Raw genomic sequence first — 15,130 nt, 5'->3', positions numbered from 1 at the left:
CCCTACCCCATCTCTCTCTCCTCTCCCCCCACCCCCTCTCTCTCTCTCCCCACCCCTCTCTCTCTCCCCCACCCCTCTCTCTCTCCCCCCAAACAACCCTCTCTCTCTCTCTCTCCCCCACCCCCTCTCCCCTCCCCACCCCCTCTCTCCCCCACCTCCTCTCTCTCCCCCCTCCCCACCCCCTCTCCCCCATCTCTCTCCCCCTACCCCATCTCTCTCTCCCTCTCCCCCACCCCTCTCTCTCTCTCCCCCCCTCTCTCTCTCCCCCACCCCTCTCTCTCTCTCTCCCCCAACCCCTCTCTCTCTCTCCCCCACCCCTCTCTCTCCTCCCACCCCTCTCTCTCCTCCCCACCTCCTCTCTCTCTCCCCCTCTCCCCCCACCCCTCTCTCTCCCCACCCCATCTCTCTCTCTCCCCCCACCTCATCTCTCTCTCCCCCCACCCCATCTCTCTCTCCCCCACCCCATCTCTCTCTCCCCACCCCATCTCTCTCTCCCCCACCCCCATCTCTCTCTCCCCCCCACCCCATCTCTCTCTCCCTCTCCCCACCCCCTCTCCCTCTCCCCCACCCCCTCTCTCTCTCCCCCACCCTCTCTCCCCCACCCCCTCTCTCTCTCTCCCCCACCCCTCTCTCTCTCCCTCTCTCCCCCACCCCCCACCCTCTCTCTCTCCCCCACCCCTCTCTCTCTCTCCCCCCACCCCCTCTCCCCTCCCCACCCCCTCTCTCCCCCCACCTCCTCTCTCTCTCCCCCCACCCTCTCTCTCCCCACCCCTCTCTCTCCCCCCACCCCATCTCTCTCTCCCCCCACCCCATCTCTCTCTCCCCCCCCACCCCCTCTCTCTCTCTCTCTCTCTCTCTCCCCCACCCCCTCTCTCTCTCTCCCCCCCACCCCCTCTCTCTCTCTCTCTCTCTCTCTCCCCCCCACCCCTCTCTCTCTCTCTCCCCCCCACCCCTCTCTCTCTCTCTCTCTCTCCCCCCCACCCCTCTCTCTCTCTCTCTCCCCCCCATCCCCCCCTCTCTCTCTCTCCCCCCATCCCCCTCTCTCTCTCTCCCCCCCCCTCTCTCTCTCTCTCTCCCCCCATCCCCCCTCTCTCTCTCTCCCCCCATCCCCCCTCTCTCTCTCTCCCCCCATCTCTCTCTCTCTCCCCCATCCCCCCTCTCTCTCTCTCCCCCATCCCCCTCTCTCTCTCTCTCTCTCTCCCCCCCCCCCCATCTCTCTCTCTCTCTCCCCCCCCCACCCCTCTCTCTCTCTCTCTCTCCCCCCCCACCCCCTCTCTCTCTCTCTCTCCCCCCACCCCCTCTCTCTCTCTCTCTCCCCCCCACCCTCTCTCTCTCTCTCTCCCCCCCCATCCCCCCTCTCTCTCTCCCCCCCCATCCCCCCCTCTCTCTCTCTCTCCCCCCATCCCCCTCTCTCTCTCTCTCCCCCCATCCCCTCTCTCTCTCTCCCCCCCATCCCCCCCTCTCTCTCTCTCTCCCCCATCCCCCTCTCTCTCTCTCTCTCTCTCCCCCCCCACCCCCATCTCTCTCTCTCTCCCCCCCCACCCCCCTCTCTCTCTCTCTCTCTCTCTCTCTCCCCCCACCCCTCTCTCTCTCTCTCCCCCCATCCCCCTCTCTCTCTCTCTCTCCCCCCATCCCCCTCTCTCTCTCTCTCCCCCCCCCATCCCCCCTCTCTCTCTCTCTCCCCCCACCCCCTCTCTCTCTCTCTCCCCCCCCCACCCTCTCTCTCTCTCTCTCCCCCCCCCCCCCTCTCTCTCTCTCCCCCCCCCCACCCCCCTCTCTCTCTCTCTCTCCCCCCCCCCCACCCCTCTCTCTCTCTCTCCCCTCGCCCCTCTCCCTCTCTCCCCCTCTCTCCCTCTCTCTCCCCTCCCCCTCTCCCCTCCCCCTCTCCCTCTCTCTCCCCCTCTCTCGGTGTACTTTGTCATTCGATGAAATGCTTTCCATTCGACCTTGTACGAGTACAATGCAGTCAACTCGATGATTGTCACAGTGTGGTTCTGCAAACGAATTCACTGTTTAATATCCTTAGAAAAAACAATCTTCATAAAGAACTGCAGTCATAAAGGCTCGTTGATACATTCAGTGTACCATTGTCTAACAGTTCAGATATATATATATATATATATATATATATATATATATATATATATATATATATATATATATATATATATATATATATATATCCCCCACCCCATTCTCCCCCAACCCCATCTCTCCCCTCTCCCTCACACCCTCTCTCTCTCCCCCCACCCCCTCTCTCTCTCCCCCACCACCCCTCTCTCTCCCCCACCACCCCTCTCTCTCCCACCTCTCCCCTCTCCCTCTCTCTCCCCCTCTCTCGGTGTACTTTGTCATTCGATGAAATGCTTTCCATTCGACCTTGTACGAGTACAATGCAGTCAACTCGATGATTGTCACAGTGTGGTTCTGCAAACGAATTCACTGTTTTATATCCTTAGAAAAAACAATCTTTCTCTCCCCTTTCATAGTTTCATCTCCCTTTCATAGTCAGATATATATATATATAGTGTTGTTCCTCTTTCAGCTGCTCCCATTCGGGGTTGCCACAGCGGATCATCTGCTTTGGCATAGGTTTTTCGCTGGATGCCCTTCCTGACGCAACCCTGGTCGTCTCTGAAGGCCCGGTCACACCTTGACGTTTTAGCCAACGTATGCCGATTTTTGAATTTTTTTTCTAAAACGCTGGCAAACGTTGAATACGTTATGGGTAAGTTTTGATAACATTAAGAGCACGCTGGCATACGTCGTAGTACGTTGCCATACGTCGTTGTACGTTGGCTTTAAACGTTGTACTTTTTGGTTGTCCTCAAATTTTTTCATGCTTGAAATTTCACGACGTATGCAGGCGTATGACTCAGACGTTCCGCTACGTTGGCCACAAGTTGTAGGCACGGTCTGCGATCGTTGACAGACGTCAACACATGCTACTTGTAAGTTAATCATAAGTTGAGACACGCCGAGGTAGTGTTTGGAGTACCCGAAACTTATTTCCTACCTATGATTAACGTGTTGTTGGCACGTTACGCGATCATTGCCACACATCGACAGACGTTACTTTTAAGTTACTCATAGGCTGAAAGACGTCGGTATAATGGATCGTCCTTGCGTCAGCGTCCACGGCCACGGCCAGGACACTTATTTGCAGCATTCTTCAAACTTTTCTTCGGCATGACGAGGATGTTCACACTTCGATGTCTAGCTTGGCTATGATTCCAATTGTCTATCGGCAGCGTCTATTTAAAATTGTCGAGTTTGAGCGTTTTAACACGTTCAGAAGAAACGCTTCAAATTTCCAAACTCCAGCGTCAAAAAAAACAGGCGAGTGACAGCAATTTAAATCGTTCATTGTAAACAATGAAACTAGCTGAGTGGTACCGTTTAAAAGTCGTTGAGTGTAAAAAAAAATCCAATTGTTGAGCGCAAGCGTCTACTTTCAATAGTGGAGATGCAGCCATTTAAATCGTTGAGTGGCAGCCTATGAACCTACCCGTGGACACGCGGACGCAAGGACGATCCATCATAACCCACACCCTCCCCCTCACACCCACCTACTACTGCCAACATGAACAAACTACTACTAATACTAATACTAATACTGATACTGTTACTGCTGACATGGACATCAACTCAAAAAGGACTCGAAAACACTGTTGGGTTCCCCTTTTATGAACACCATTTTTATATACCAATTCCCAAAACCGCTGGGAACACGTCTTTATATGGCAGTTGTAAGCTAGAAACACGTTCATTTTTTTTTTTGTCGACCGGAAGACGTCATTGGAATACGTCTACATACGTCGATGTGTGTTGGGGCTACGTAAAGAATTGGTTCAAAGCACGTCAGACATAAGTTAGAAATAAGTTTCGCGTAAAAAAGACATTACCGCCACGTGTTTCGACTTATGAGTAGCTTATAAGTAGCCTTTGTGGACGTGTGTAAGCGTCCGCATATCGTGTGTAAAACTTATCCCCATCGCATGCGAACGTGTGTCATACGCCGAGTACGTCGTAAAATTTTGAACATGTTCAAAATTTCTTGACGTACTCTACTTACTACGACGTATGATAGCGTATTTAGCGTTCTACTCACGTATACCAAACTTACCCATGCCGTATTCGACGTGCCCCAACGTTTTAGACACATTTTTCTTAGGTTGGCATACGCTGGCAAGATCGCCAAGGTGTGACCGCGATTTTGACCCTTCCATTTCTACGGCAGTTATGATTTGAATCGTTGTGCGTCAGCCTTTTAATAGGCTACGTCACGACATCGTCGGCGATGCGTGCAACGCGCTATGCCTGAGTTAGACTATCGTTGGGTATCGGTTGTGTAGGCCGACAACAGGTTCAGCATTCGTTGGTATAAGTTATCTATAACACAACGAAACGTTCTGTGTAGTTACCAATGCGTTACACTATGACCAAGTCGACCATAAGACCAAGTCGCTATGAATACGTCCGAATCTTTAAAAAAAAACATCAAAAGTTCAACGTAAGCCAGCGTTTTACATAAATTTTAACACGTTGCCATCGCTGGCTAAAACGTCAAGGTGTGACCGGGCCTTTACGACACAGGGATAAGGATTGGGTTTCACCATGATTCCAGGCTTTCCTCCACCCTCATAGCGCGGCCCAATGTAGAGCTCCCGTCCTCAAGCGATGCTCCAACCCAAGCCTCCAAGTAGCTGGATTCCAGGCGCACGCCACTGCGCCCGGTGTGTGTGTGTGTGTGTGTGTGTGTGTGTGTGTGTGTGTGTGTGTGTGTGTGTGTGTGTGTATTTTTTTTTTTGAATAAACGTATACACGTAAAATTGAATTAATTATTTCCATAACAATGAGCAGACCAACACAACTACATATGAACGATCATAATGGGAGAATAAAACACACACACACTCTTGGGGAAAGCAAAATGGCTGGATGTCAATGCCAAACAATGACAATCACAGCAAATGACTAAAGGGACACAGACCCCTCATAGGCTGAGGCATAAATTTGTGCAGCTGGAATTTGTGCTGAAAAGGATAATGATGACTGCACCTACTCCAGTGAGAAAGGGGATCCCTGCCTCCTGAGAGTACTGAGCTCTACACCAAACCTAAAAGCTAAAAAGGTGTCACCTGGTCCACAACCAACTGCTAAGTTACAAATGAATTAGAGAAGATTAAATGAACAGAGCTGGAGCTTCGAGGAGAAGGAAATCATCCTCCACTGCAAAGTGTATTCTGCGCTCGAAGCATTGGGGTGGGGTGGCGGGGGGCAGGGGGGGCGCTGATTAACAATAAAGGAGAAAGATTCATGAACCAGTTGACAGGTTGGTTCATGAATAATGGCCCTTTACTAAAAAAGGAGGTGGAGATTTTGAGCTGAGAGAACTTCATCCTACCTTCTAAAACCCACAAATGAAGATGACAACCAATGGGAGAAGAATATATACAAAGTTCAGTATGTTCTTTCAATGTGATATCGATCTTGCAGGTAATATCAATGACATGCAAAACAAAGAACTGACAATCCAGTAAAGGGGTGTTAAGTTCTGGACTTCAGGAATCAAGAGGCCGGGGGGAAAAGACGAGATGCTGCCAGGCTGGCAGCATAAATCACGAATGCCCAGCTCAAGACCACAATGGACAGCACGACCTGAGGACACAAAAGTACACACATTTAAGTGTTGCTCATTAAAAATGGAGAGGATCCAAAATTGAAGCATTTATCAAGTTTTCCTGTCAACGTTGTAAGAGTCAGCCGGACGCCATGCTGGTTTCAACACTAGCTTTATTCCGTCCTCATCTGAGGGTACTTCCGGTTCCGGGGACTGGTTATTATTTGGATATTTCATCCCTCTCCAACTTGCATAAGAACAAAATACCATGCAAACTATTCGGTAAGGCCTAAGTCACATTTGCCACGGCGGCTGTAGGGTCTCCAAAATCTACGGCCACTAGCAATTATACGGCGGCCACAGTATTTCCACGGTCACACAATGTTGCAGTCACATATTTTTTTATTTTTCGGGGAGCCGCACGGCGTATTTATAAATTGTGGAGACCGGAAACGTTGGGGGTAGCGTACGGTCTTTGATTTGATGTCGCACGGTGACCTTAGGGCGTTCCTGCGGCGGCCATAGAATTTAAGGCAGACACAAGGTGCCCGCAAGGTGACCGCAGGGGGGCCCTAAGGCGTGCGGCCAGATGGACGGTAATGAGTGGGTTCTTTTTTTAAAAAAATTTATATTTTTTTTTACCAGTTCTTTTGTTTCGGCTTGTCGAATTGCTACGGCGAACGTAGAAATGAAAAAAGTTATAACTCCGCGTTATAATTCCACGGCGACCTTATCGCCTGTAAAAGATAGCCAAATGGCGTAGGGCCACCCTGAGGCCACCGCAGAAACTCTGCGGCAGCCGCACGTTTCTGTCAATTCAGAGGGCGTACGGCCAGCTTATCCTCGCCGTTGAGCAAATGTGACTTAGGCCTAAGACGGTAAGGTAATAAAATGGAACTAATTATCAGAACATGCAAACATATAAATCATTCTCATAGATTGTACATTTAGAACATGCAAACATATAAATCATTCTCATAGATTGTACATTTAGAACATGCAAACATATAAATCATTTTCATAGATTGTACATTTAGAACATGCAAACATATAAATCATTTTCATAGATTGCACATTTAGAACATGCAAACATATAAATCATTTTCATAGATTGTACATTTCCTCTCTAACTGTGCAAGAAAATGCTGCGTGCTTTGGACACGGAATAAACAGGTATAAAACACCATGGAGGGTCCGAACCGACTTAGAGTTCTTCAATGAGTCGGCGCGTCCTTCTAACAGTTGTTTTAGGGCACGTTGCAGATTCGGGTGTTGTCGTTGAGGGTGCCACTAGTGGTTGAGGAACTGGAACGGGCGTTGTTACGACGGGATTTGGGTGGATTGTCGCTGGGACCAGTTCATTGGGTGGAGGATCAAGGGGGATGTCACTGTCGACCACCTTGGATGTGGGTGTGATCGGCATGGCGTGAAACTGAGACGAGTTTCTGGTCATGCTTGCGCCATCTTTCCATGCGGCGGTGATCATGGAGCCTTGCGCGTTGGTGACAACCATCGGTTTGGGGTTGTAGCGCGTGGAGAACTTGTTCTTTTGTTGTTGCCTAACGAGGACAACATCACCAATATTGATGGGGGGGCTTTAACGCGCTGGCGTGGAGATCCTTGTGTGCCTTTTTTTTTTTTTTGTATACCTTGGTGGAGGCTCGTATGAGAGCTAACACACAACTCACAGCAAGGAGGCATGACACAAGAGGGGCAGGAGTGGAAGGGACAAAACAGTGGGGAACAGACACATTAGGTGAACTGTGGAAGGAGAGGGATGGGGATGGGATGGGGAACATGGCGAAGAGAAGATGGACATTACAGGGACTTTCAGGAAGGAAAGCAGGGGAATTGAAGGAAGTGGGCTTGGGTGGATTATTGGGGGTAGAAAAGATCAAGGATTTGGATGGGGGAAGATAAGAGGTGGTGGTGAACAGCTGTTTTGAAAGCCTGGAGGAAAGAATGGGAAAGAATAGAGTGAGGAAGTTTATTCCATAGGCGGGAAAAAAAGAGGAATGAAAGAGTGAAGATGAGCAGTGATTCGTGATTTTGGTAGTTTTACCAGAAGGGGGTTGTTGGCGGACCTTGAGCGCTCTGTGGAAATGTGGTGGGGGCAAATCTCAGAGAGAGCAGGGGGGGCAAGGCTGGAGAGGAGTCGGTAGAAGACAGAAAGACCACCGACCAACCTGCGGTGATTGAGTGAGAGGCCCAAAGACTCAGCTTCATTGCGGGAGATGCCGATGATCTTAAATGCCCTGGTTTCGACAGCGTGAAGCCGAGAAAGGTGGGAGGCAGGAGCACCAGCCCAGAGGGGAGAGCAGTACTCAATCAGGCTACGGACAAAAGCTTTGTAAGTGGTCAGCAACTCAAGAGGGCCGAGGAAGGACTTTGCACAACGGAGGATTCCCAGTCGGCGACTGGCTAATTCCCTTCATGATTCCCTTCATGATGGTTTTTGCGATGGCATCGTTGTGGCAGGCAACTTGTTCGTCGGGTCGCGTGTCAGAGTTCACAACTGTTGGGATTTTCGTTCTGGGTTCCCACCCAAACAGGAGACGGTGTGGTGCGAATAGAGTTGAGCAATGCGGGCTAGCTCGATACATGCGGAGGAACTTCTGTAACTCCGTTCTCCAGTTCGATCATTGTACGATCGCAGCACGGATTGCATTCATGAGGGGTTTGTTGAAGCTCTCGGGTTGTGCATTGGCTTGCGGCCATAGCGGGGTTATTTTACGGTGTAGGACACCGACGGACGTGAGATAGCCTTTCCAAGCTATGCCCTGGAACGGGGGTCCGTTGTCTGTTTTCACAACAACGGGGTATCCGAACATCGCGAACACTTTTTCGACTATCGGTATAACTTTCTCTGGGCTAGGAGAGTGGGTGAGTTCTACCACAGGGTAGCGCGAGTATTCATCCGTTATTACGAGCAAGTATTCGCCCGTCGGTAGTGGACCACAAAAATCGGTGCTCAGATTTTGCCACGGGCCACTTGGGAGCATTGACATATTGAGTGGTTCCGAATGTTGACGATTACTGTTCGCCTGATAGGGGCTGCATTTTCGCAGAATGCACTCGGTCATGGAGTAAATTCCGGGGAACCACACCTTGCTGCGGATGAGCGCTTTTGTTTTCGTGAGGCCCTGATGACCTTCGTGCGCAATAAAGTTCACAATTGCGCGGGTGTGGAGAACGGCGGGTTGCACAAGGCGAGAACCTCGCAGAATGACGTCGTCATTTGTCACCGTCAGCTCGTCTTTCACGGCGCGGAGGCTAACCAATGCCTCGGTAGCGGCGTCAGTGTAAGCATCGAGTTGATGCCATTTCGACAGATGGATCATTTCGGCTGCGGCACGGATGGTGGGATCCCGGGATGATTCGGCCTGGATCTCCTTGTATGTTAGGGCATGAGGCACAGAAGAAGCGGCAATAAAGTTCACAAAGTCGTCCGCGATCCTCGCTTTATGCCTGGAGCGGTATGCGAATGCGCTCGGGTGCCTGGACATATAGTCTGCAGGATTATCAGCACCGCGACGGTACACTATAGTAGCGTCATATGGCTGGAGTCGGAGAGCCCATCTGGCAATGCGGATCGGCGGGTTTGGTTTTTTTCCAGATCGTAACCAATGGTCGCGGAACGGTGTGTCAGATATATATATATATATATATATATATATATATATATATATATATATATATATATATATATATATATATATATATATATATATATATATATATATATATATATATATATATATATATATATATATATATATTGTTATATTGTTATATTGTTCCAGGCCGGGGCGGTCAGCCGCCAACCGACCGCTCTGAACGGAGCCGCAAGTCGAGTCGGCACGACCGATTTCCCGGAATAGAGATCGCCGCCTGGATAACTCCGAGCGACGGGTCCTTGTACAAAGAACAGAAATACGCCAATCGGCAGATCACGTGGGGTAGGGTCGATTGCCCATCTTCAATTTACCTAAATACCCACGTGATCCAACTACCGGGGTATTCCACCCTCGACGGAACTCGTACGGAACAAACCGCCGAGGCGAGCTTGTCCGTGCGCGATTCCGAGCGGCGTAATCACCGAGAACCGTCGGTCCAAATGTCCCCCTATTACGGCAAACCAACGGCTAACTCCCAACACACGAAATGTTCAGTCAATGAGGGAATGGACGCAACGAGCAGGTTCACATTCACACAAGGACATTTATTATTATGAAACACATATGCAATTAAATAAGGTAAAACACGTATGCAATTATACAAGCAACAAAAGCACGACAAAAGAACTACAACCGTCTACTTATTATGTACAGTCACTTACACTTAACAGCAGTTTCTACTTATTAGATGGGCCCACGGATACATGTACGCCCACACACACACACACACACACACACACACACACACACACACACACACACACACACACACACACACACACACACACACACACACACACACACACACACACACACACACACACACACACACACACACACACACACACACACACGAAACGGTGGCTGAGGCCTTTAATCACGAGCTCCAGCTCGGAGGACAGGTGAGCTGAAACTCAGAGCTTGACTCGAACCTTTCCACCTCGTGTGGTCTTCAACTTGTCCAGACCCAGGCTCCAGCAAGAGCAAGCTGGATCCAATCGCCGCGATCCTTCCCGAGCTCCCGCGAATCCTCCCGCGCTTCTCAACACGTGCCAGTGAGACGAGGTGCTGATCCTTCCTGTCGATCGTCACTTCCCCGAGGATCCAACTCCAAGAAGAGGCCGATGCGTCGCACCAAGCCGGGAAACAAAATGGAGAACAAAAAGCTCCCCGAACCAAGAAGGAGAGGAAGAAGAGGAAGAAGCCTCAACTCGCAGCTCGAGCCGAACAACCAGCTCAAGTTCCTTCCAAAACAAAGCAGCAGCCGAAGCCCACTGAGCCAGCCGAAGCAAAAAGCTTCCGAAGGCCTCAAGCCAAGCAAGCCAAGCAGGACCCGATGGCCTGCTGAACGACTGCTCTCTCCGAAGCAAAAAGCTTACTCCTCCCACGGGACTCAGCAAACGAACTCTGCACACGGGACTCAGAACGGGATTCTTCATGAACTCTGCCACGGGACTTCCACGAACTCAGCCCACGAACTCGGCCCTACCATGGGACTCCCACACGAACTCAGCCCACGAACTCAGCCCTACCACGGGACTCCCACACGGACTCTTTACACGGGACTCCCACGAACTCAGCCCTACCACGGGACTCTTCACGAACTCTGCCACGGGACTTCCACGAACTCTTTTTGAACAAAGAAAAGATGTCCTCTTTATCCTTTGCACCCCCTCCCCCGCACCCGGCGTGACTCATGCCCTCGTGATCCACCCCTCGCTCAACCACGGGTGGGAGGGAGTTGTTGACGTCACGGGATGGCAGGGTTCTTCTTCCTCTTTGCAGAAGAGGGGGAGGGAAGTCTCCATTGTTTCGTTCCCTAACTATTAAATCGATCCGCAGCGCATCTAATCAATCTCTGAACATTTAAACAATGGAAGGTGAGCTATCTAGGGAACATGCACTTATTGACATAGCTGACTAAGGGAACCTGTATGTTGCATGCGATTGAATTCCAAATTCATAACAATACATATACATATATATATATATATATATATATATATATATATATATATATATATATATATATATATATATATATATATATATATATATACATACATATGTTGAAGTGTTCACATATGACGGCTAGGGCTTCGCACTCTGTCTGGGAGTAGCGCTGTTCAACGTCGCTTAGCGCATGGCTGGCATATGCAATGGTCTTGCCTTCCTGTGCGAGAATGGCTCTGAGGCCAACTGGACTTGCGTCGACCACTAACTCTGTATTTATTCGGGTCGAAGTATCACATAGTTGTGTCCTCAGACAGCGCCTCCTTGCCGTTGAACGACTTCACTTCGGTCGGTCCCCAGGACCATGCTGATCCTCGTTTCGTGAGCTGGTGCAGAGGCTCGGTCAAGGTAGCGAAGTTTCGTATGAATCTGGCACTGTACTGGACCATGCCCAAGAAAGAGCGTACCTCAGATGGGTTTTTGGGCTCGGACGCATCTCTCAGGGCTTGCACTTTTTTGGATCAGGGGATAGGCCTTCTGCACTGAATATGTAGTCAAAGAACTCGATTCTCGGCAGCTTGAATTCACATTTCGGCAGAATGACTGTGAATCCACTGCTGTGCAGGGCGGACAGTGTGCGGTCAAGCGCAATGTCATGTTCTCAGGTTGTAGCACCGTGGATGATGATATCATCGCTAATGTTTCTGGCACCATTTATATCCCTGATAACAGTCTGTATCATGTGTTGGAACACTTCGGATGCAGAACTAACACCACAGTTCAGGCGTTTGTAACGGAACAGTCTGGCATGTGTCGAGAAAGTTGTAATGTCACGGCAACTTTCATGGAGCTGAAGTTGGTGATACCCGCTACGCAGGTCGACTTTGCGAACACTGTGGATCCTTGCAATTCGGACACCAACTTGTCTATCGCCGGGGTGACATGTCGCGTGCGTTTTATCATGGCGTTAGCTTCGCACATGTCCACGCAGACTCGGATTTCTTCAGGATTTTTCGGCTTTGGAGGCGTTACTATCCGTGAGACCCACTCGGTCGGCCCGGTCACTCGCTCGATAATGTCCTCCTCAAGCAGCTTGTTCAGCTCCTTTTCGACTTTGGTCTCAGGTGGAATGGCACTCGGCTGTGCTTTCTCGCTATCGGCGGGACGGTTCGATCGATGTGTCGCATGACTGCCTCGCCTTTGAAGCAACCAATGCCATCATCAATTCCGGGGTATTTGTTGAGTATCGGAGCTATATCCTCATTCACACAATGGACATTGTCCATACGCGGACCAATGGTGAGCACTTTCAGTGCTTCGGCAGTAGTCTTTCCAAGCAGCACTGGGGTGTCACCTGTAACAACTAGCATTTCGGTGGTAGCAGAGTTGTCTCCCACTGAGAGAACGGCACGGATGAGGTTGTCGCAAGATATCGGCGCGGAACCATACGGGTGAATTTTGCGGTTGCACTTTTGCATTGTGGCACCATTGTATACAAGTGATTTCACAATGTCACTATTGATGATGTTGCTGCAGGTGACGCCAGAGTCAATGATCATGTCGACGATAATGCCGTTGACAGTTATTTCGGTGTTCGCACTGCCACCTACGGCATAGGCGTACTCGTCACTAGCATCACTCTCGGTATTCACTTCCGGGTTCGGTGCGGCTTCATGAACGTATCGGATGGCGGGTGCAGAGTTTTTTGATTGGCACATGATGGCAAAATGACCAAGGTGGTTGCAATTGTAGCATGTCACATTTCGGGAGCATCTGCAGTCATCACCGGTGTGGCCCATCCGACCACAGCGATTGCATTGTGTGTCTCTGCGATGATCCTGACGGGGTTCCTGACGGGATTCTGTGCGGGGTGGTTGTTGTGGTTTTCCACCACGGCGGCTGTTGCAACCTCCTCGCTGGGATGGCTTCTGCGCATTGTGGCTCTCGCTGTGGACGGCATACGCTTTCTCGGGATCGGTGCGTTTGTGAGCCATCTCAGCGGCTTGTCGCTCTGAGGCCTCCATTGCTTGGGCGAGTTACAGCGTGGTCTTCAGCGTCAGGTTCTTCTGCGCTAGCAGTTTGGTGCGTAGACGCTTTGACTTGCAGGCGTCAATGATCTGGTCACAGATGAAGTCATTGATGACCTTGGGCTCAAATTCGCTGAAGGAGGTCTTCGCCATGGTGCGCAGAGGTGTGGAGAATTGAGCTATGGTTTCTCCATCCTTCTGCTTCTCTTGGAGGAACAGGTTTCGGGAGTATAACGTGTTTGTGAGTGGCGCAAAGTACTCTGTGAGCAGAGCTTTGGCGGTGTTGTATGTGTTCGGCCCGGTTTCTTGGAGAGTGTCAAAGATGTCCTGCACATCTCAGCCAGCGCAGTGCAGTAAAAGTTCTCTTTTCTGCGCAGTGTCTGTGCAGCAGGATGCAGCAGCGAAGCGCTCAAAACTTCTGAGCCAGCGCTTCCAGCGCTCTGACACGGTGCTTGGCTCACCATGTGCATCAAAAGTAGCAACAGGGGGCACATTCATAACAGACATTGTTATTGTTTTGTTTTGTACACGACAGACAACACAAAAAGTTCGGGACGGGTCAGTGGATTTAGAATACCTCGAAACGAGGCGGTACCAACGTGGTTTTGGCGTCACAATTTTTTTCCTTTTTTTTTTCTCCTTTTTTTTTTTTTTCTTTTGCGCTTTTGCGCTGAAATCTCGGCTCCCTGTACGCTGTATGGCTGTTCTACCTTTGTAGAGATGCGCTGTTCTGCCCTTGTAGAGATGGGAGGAGTGTTGAAGAGCTAATAACTGTTATCCTCGTCGCCAGTTGTCATAAAGAGTCAGCCGGACGCCATGCTGGTTTCAACACTAGCTTTATTCCGTCCTCATCTGAGGGTACTTCCGGTTCTGGGGACCGGTTATTATTTGGATATTACAAACGTCTCTTTGGCTATTTTCAGAGCTGCCTATAGGTGAGCTATCACCAGCTACTTAGACAATTCCACAAAAGCCAGCTCTGCCTTATACCAGATTTATCCCATCTCATCAGCAGTTATCATACCCATCCTCTCTTGCCTGGTATACTGATTCCTGTGGTGAGGCAGTTTTTTCCCCCCACTACAAGAGCGAGGCTCATGGAAGAGCAAGGTAAAATTGACAGTAGGATAGCACGACAACAATTTTGCACAACTGGCAAGGGGATAAATGAATGGGAGAGAGAAAGGGAGAGGAGGGAACACTGACATCAGCATTAAGAAGGTTAGGTTAGGAAAGATTAATTTGGGGTCATAAAGATTATGGGTCAGGATGGGGGGTGATGCAAGGTAGAGGTGAGTTGGCTGCTTGTAGGCCTGGAGGGAAGTGTAGGAAATAACAGTCTCTGGAAGGCGATTCCATAGACAAGTGAAGAATAAGAGGTGAATTGTGCAGTCATCCTGGATTTTGGAAGTTTAACCAAAAGGGGGTGACTGAAAGAACACAGCCATGCATCCTGGAGTTGCTGGGAGAGTCAGAGAACAGAGAGCAGAGGGAGCAATGTTAGAGATCAGACCATTGTGACCACTCCTTGGCTTTTTTCACAAGATCTTGGCTCTTCGTTGTTCACCTTGGCGTCTTGGTTTTCTATAGGTTTTCTTGGCGTATAGGTTTTCTATTATCATCGCTTTTCCGAAACCTTGTGAATTCTTGGCTTTTTTCATTGGCTCACCTTGGCATTTATGAAAATGAGGAGTAGTCACACTGGATCAGACTAGAAAACAGAGATCACTCACTGACCTGCATGCGATGTATGAGCAACCGACCTTTTGCTTTGGCCTCATAATAGAAGCTTTGAATAACTGAGAGCTTTATGTTCCACAGAATCCAGGAGAGACAGATGTGATGCTGGG

The 15,130-nt window shown here is 49.8% G+C and overlaps 1 long non-coding RNA gene across 1 annotated transcript in view; it reads right to left on the bottom strand.

Moving 5' to 3' along the window:
• Positions 1-4,749: 4,749 nt before the first annotated feature.
• Positions 4,750-15,130, bottom strand: part of LOC147023385 (uncharacterized) — a 39,790-nt gene continuing 29,409 nt past the window's right edge. Inside the window, exon 3 of the long non-coding RNA XR_015060167.1 lies at positions 4,750-5,661. This is a non-coding gene — a long non-coding RNA (uncharacterized LOC147023385). The remainder of the gene's footprint in view (positions 5,662-15,130) is intronic.

Source organism: Eptatretus burgeri, chromosome 7 (genome assembly GCF_056783735.1).
Source record: "Eptatretus burgeri isolate ZD-2024b chromosome 7, Ebu_testis_v1, whole genome shotgun sequence".
Taxonomy (NCBI): Eukaryota; Metazoa; Chordata; class Myxini; order Myxiniformes; family Myxinidae; genus Eptatretus; species Eptatretus burgeri.
The sequence above is the reverse complement of the archived record's forward strand: the minus strand, read 5'-3'. Positions and strand labels throughout refer to the sequence as shown.